Below are 5,879 nucleotides of genomic sequence, written 5' to 3' on the forward strand. Positions count from 1 at the left end.
TCCAGTTTTGGGCTCCACAATTCAAAAAGGATGTGGAGAAACTTGGGAGAGTCCAGAGAAGAGCCACGTGCATGGTCAGAGGTCAGGAAAACAGACCTTACGACGACAGGCTGAGAGCTATGAGGCTCTTTAGGCTGGAAAAGCGCAGGCTCAGGGGCGATCTGATGGCCACCTATAAGTTTATGAGGTGTGACCACCAGGATCTGGGGGAATGTTTGTTCACCGGAGCACCCCAAGGGGTGATGAGGTCGAATGGTCATCACGTACTGCAAGACCGTTTCAGGCTGGACATAAGGAAGAATTTCTTTACTGTCCGAGCTCCCAAGGTCTGGAATAGCCTGCCATTGGAGGTGGTTCAAGCACCTACATTGAACACCTTTAAGAGCAAACTGGATGCTTATCTTGCTGGGATCCTATGACCCCAGCTGACTTTCTGCCCTATGGGCGGGGGGCTGGACTAGATGAACTTCCGAGGTCCCTTCCAGCCCAAATATCTATGAAATCTATTTAATCTATAGACAACAAAATGAACATAAGCCACCAATGCAATGCTGTGCTGGCAGAGCTAATCAAACACTGGCATCCTCATGCTCATGCTCTACTCAACCTTGGTGAGATTACCACTGGAGTACTGCATCCAGTTCTGGGTGCTGCACTTCAGGAAGGATGTGGAGAAGCTTGAGATAGTCCAAAGGAGGGCCACAGGCATGATTAGAGGCCTAGAGAGCAGGTCATATGAGGAAAGGCTGAAATACTTGGGACTGTTCAGCCTGGAGAAGAGAAGACTTAGAGGGGACTTGGTGGCAGCCTATAAGTGTATCAGGGAAGTACATCAGGGCCTGGGGGAGCAACTTTTCACCAAGCCCCCCCAGGGAAGGACTAGAAATAATGGGCACAAGCTGATTGAAGATTGCTTTAGACTAGACATAAGAACAAAATGCTTTACAAGTCAAGTACCGAGGTTTTGGAACAAGCTTCCCCCTTGTTGCGAGGTGGTATAGTCACCCACCCTGGCGATCTTCAACAAGCATCTTGATGCCCATCTTGCTGGGGTCATCACACCCCAGAGATCTTTCCTGCCCAAGTGCAGGGGGGCTGGACCCAATGATCTGTAAGGTCCCTTTCAGCCTGTAATAACTATAAAACTAAGAGCTTTCCTGAACAGGGATGGATGTAAGCACTAACATATGTGACTTGGAGCCAAAGGCCCATATTCAAAAGAAGACTTAAGTGCCCTAGCACTAAATATTCCAATACCTAATTTTTGGAGCCACCTAGTTAACTCAATAACCCTCAGTTAGCTCCCTTAGTTAACTCAACCTGGCTCCCATAGTTAACTTAACAGATCCCAGTTAGCTTTTCTAGATAATGAATAGGGGCTCCCTAGTAATACATGGGGACAGTTAGGTGCCTCAAAGCAGGATCCATGAAAACAAAAAGCCTCCTAAACTAGCCAACAGGAAATGCTTATGACTTAAATTCCTGCTCTCTCTGAACTTCAGAGCCTTGCTTAGTAGTAACAGAAGACGCCTTACTCTGGCAGTTATAGCCCAAAACTTCTCCTGAATGCAGGTGCCAAAGGCCCTTCATTCAGGAAGACAGGTGTGGATCCTGTCTCTTAAAAGGAAGGTTGACTGTTGTGGCGTCAGTATTTTCCCTCCATTATACAAAGCTCAGGCAAAGGCACTCGGGATATGTCAGACCTAGGTTTTAGGCCTTTCTCAGCTTGAGACAATTCAAATCACATCTTGGATCTCCTAGAAGAATGCCTTACTCACCAGGCTATCGGACAGGCTCTGTACAAGCATTTCCCCCAACCTCATTGAATCTGTTCCTTATTTATACAATAGCTTTTAAGAGTCACTAAGTCAGAGAGAGGGAGCAAGTTGATTTAGACAGAGATGACCTCCTGAGATCCTTTCCAGCCCTACTTTTCTATGATTTTAAGACTTGCTGAGCTGGTAGGGCACTGTCAAGCCTGATTTGATTCTGGCAATGTCCAGAAGCAGCTCTTCAAATGCCAGGGGATCTGTAGTGTTGAAAACTGAGGAGCCTCTGGACGTTAGACACCTCCAGGGTGGCAGCTAAGGATCACAGTCTACTTGGGGTCTCCTTTTACTTCCGTCCCTGCATTAGACATTCTCAGATGATGGGGAAGGATCAGGACCCCGTCTTTTGTCCAACAGTCTTGTGGTTAAGGCCCTAACCTAGGGAGTAGGAAACCTGGGTTCTAGGTCTCATCAATCTAAGGAACTTTAAACCTACATGTCCCATTTGCCATGGAAGTGCTGTAGCCATCATGCTGTGCGTTTATGGAGGCTAGGGACTCCTTAGGAAAGCTGGCCTAATTGCTGAAAAGAAATACAAGAATCATTAGAGCCAGGAGGAAAGCAAGCAGGAAGGATCCTCTCTCTCTAGCCCAGTGAAGAGGGCACTCCCATGGCAGGAAGGGAGAGAGAACAGGGTCTACTTATGCAGCTTGCTTTAATTTTGGATTAAATGCAAAAACAGCATAGGGAGCAGAGGTAGAACACTGCTTTAAAATGAGGAATAGAGGATTTTCTCAACACTGCCTAGCCCCTGCCCCGGTGATTAGGATGCTTGTCTGAAAAGCAAGAGATGTGTTCAAATTCCCTCTCCCTGAGTGGAGCCTATAACGAAGTCTCCCACTTTCTGTGAAAGTGCCCTAACCACGAAGTTACCAGACAATAGGTGTGCTGGCTGCCGTCTTCCATACCAGTGGCTTCTGACATCGTGTCATGATTCAATAAGATCATGAATTAGGCCAGGGCTGCCCAACTCCTAAGCAGGGGGGTCTCATCCCCTGCAGGCTGCACCAGTGAGGGCTGCACACTGTGCAAGCCGCATTGAGGCAAGCCACAGACCCCCCAGGCTCCGTGCTGTGCCTCAGCTGTCCTTTGTGCCTATGTGAGTGTCCCACACCCCCAGCTGCACCATGTGTCTGTGCAGGTACTCCCCCTCATCGTGGACCCCCAGCTTCACTCTGATTTCCCCATGTCCCAGAGGGTGAGGACAGGAAACAGAAATTAAAAAGAGAGAAAGAACACAGAGAGTCTGGCTGGTTTTGCAGCCAGAGTGATTTGGGAGGTTGGCCAAGCGGGAGCCCAGGGGCCTCAACTTAAATCTTCATAGGCCTTGTGTAACCCACAGGCCACCAGTTGGACAGCCGTGTGTTAAGTGATTAAGTCTGGGTAGGGGTTTGGTTGATGACTCGCCCCAGGAAGGAGATGGGATTTCAGAGACACGTCCTATCACTTGGCCTATGCATCCTTCTCAGCCTGGCATGCTGTGATCCTGACAGAAAGACACTTATTGGAAAGTGAAAGGGTTATCCATTCAAGGCATGGACACTACGGATACCTATCTCAGGGTTTTAAAAATCTGCTAAGAGGCCTAAACACACTTAAATCTTAAGTGAGACAATGCCCAGCAACACTGTGATTAAGTGTCTTTTGAGTCGGGGCTTTGGCCCCGATATTCTGCCTAAATGCTAGGTTGGGCATGTGTCTAAAGTCTCATTTTGCACCTAAGCCAAAATGCTTTCCAGTACATCTCCACCCTTTTAACTTCAGAAGTCCATGCCCCAAACCACAACCATTTATATTTAGTATAATCTCAGCTTCTCCCATATTTGTATACTGAAAAGTCCTTAAAGGTCACTTATGAACCTTAACTAGAGTTCAGAGTAGGTTAGCTGAGCTTGAGAAGCTATCCATTAATGCATTATGCTGCTTGCTTTCCTGCCTCACCATTTTCTTTCCTTTGACCTTGGACCTTTTCCTTTCCTGTTTCTCAGATTTTTGTGTTTTTTTTTTCCTGGATTTCTCTAGGTCAGGTTTCCCTGGGGAACTAGCTCACAGCAGAGAATTGCCTGACTAGTGTCTTCTGCATTGTACAGACTTGTCACTGGCATTTTCACAGCTGTCATCACAGCCTTAGACTTGTGATGTCTGGCATCTGGAGAAGGAAGCTCATTAGCAATAGCATTTTGTACAAGCTCTCCGATGAGCTGTACTTTTTAAAATACGGGGTGGGACCAAACTATTTCCTGAATGCCCTCCCACTTTCGCCCAGTCAATAGTCTCACTTGCACTTGCTGTGAATTCCTTCATACACTCCTTGAATTGGAAAATTCAGGCGTTTTCTGCTGAATCTGCCCCAGAGCTGTTTTTATAGAACTAGACTTTTAGATGTGATCAGCACCCAGTGGCTCCCACTGAGAAAGAGAAGATGCCTAAATGGGAGGTGTGTCTTTGGGAGGAGCAGAATAATAATATGCAGCAAGCTAGCGTTCACTAGCAAGTTGTTCCAGAGAAATGTGATGATGATCATAGATCTGAGTCAGTATAAACAGACAAAAGTCATGCTTTGGTTATTGGGGGAGATTCTGTACTGCACCTTCTAACAAGCCAAAAGAAGCCTCCATTGTATCATCCAGATTCAAGACTGTCTTGGGCCCCAGAAGCTGCTCCGGCTTTTCACAGTCTCCTCTGACCAAGGTATGGGCTGCACCACAGACCAGAATCCTTGGAGCAGAGGGTAGGGGCACAGCCTCTCTCATCTAATCAAACACATTTACTTGAAATCAAGACAAGGGATTTTTTTTTCTTATTTAACAATGGGGGGAAGCCCCTCATCTTGGCTTGAAATATGAGGTGGGGCAGCGAAAGCAGCTGCTGCAGCTCTAAGTCTGGCCCTGGCCCTGGCTCTGGCCCAGGGCCAGGATCAGACCTGCAACTGCTGCCTTTCCCCCCTACTGCCCCTGAACCTCCCTACTGCCCCTGCACCCCCTACCAACTCTCTGCCACTGCCTCCCTGCCTTTACCCCTACAGGCTTTGCCCCCCACCCTCCCATCAAACCCTGTACCTGCTCCAGTTTGGGATAAGGGAGCACACAGTTGCTCCAGCCCCAGTTTGACTCAGTAGGAGTGGCAGTGGCAGTAGCAGCTTCAGCCCAAGCTCCAGCTCTAGCTCCAGGGCCTACTTGAAGATGTCATTGCCACAGCTGCTGGACTGGACTGGGGCCAGAGCAACTGTATGCTCCCTGCCTTAGGCTGGAGCAGGGACAGAGCCCTGCCAGAGACAGTCTGGGGGGAAGTTGGTAGGCAGAGATGCCAGATGTGGGGGGGAGGAATGGAAGGGAAGAGGCTACAGGGAGTGGCAGGCAAGAGTGTGGGCCAGGTGGGTGCAGGCACAGGAGGCAGGTGGCAAGGGATGCAGGAATGGGGGGCCAAGTAGCAGTGGGGCAGGTGCCAGGGGACAGTCACCCCAGGGGGCCTGGTGCTAGGGTGTATGGCCACAGGGGGAAGGCAGAAGCCAGGGGGGTCAATTGGTGGGGCAGACAGGTGACGGGAGGGCAAGGTTGAGGGAAAACAAATGGCAGGGGTCAGACTTCTTAACTCCCGTTACCACCTGCTTCCCCCACCTTGCCTGTCCCCCTGCCCTTCTTGCTCTACTACAGTAGTGGGGAAAGGAAATGAATTTAAGATGACCCTCCAATAATTAAACTCAGTGTATGGAAAGTTATAAAAAAATTGTACATTTTCAAAGTATAGAATCTAAATACTGTGTGGGAGGGGTCATCTTAAAATCAGGGTTGTCTTGGATTCTGGTAAATATGATTCATTTCAGTCCCTGCCAAATAACCTGTGTAGCTGAACAGTCATGGTCAGCAGCATGTCATATAATATGAGTCCTCAAGACTTCATTCTTCATTCTTCTGTTTTCGAATGAAGACAAGCCCTCACCTTTCTAATGAAGACAACCTAGACAGGTTACAAGGGTGGGCGGACGAGAATAGGATGGGTTTCAACACAGACAAGTGCAAGGTGATGCACCTTGGGAGGAACAACCGGCAC

The sequence above is a fragment of the Crocodylus porosus genome, unplaced genomic scaffold (genome assembly GCF_001723895.1).
Source record: "Crocodylus porosus isolate Cpor-Errol unplaced genomic scaffold, CroPor_comp1, whole genome shotgun sequence".
In the NCBI taxonomy this organism is placed as follows: Eukaryota; Metazoa; Chordata; order Crocodylia; family Crocodylidae; genus Crocodylus; species Crocodylus porosus.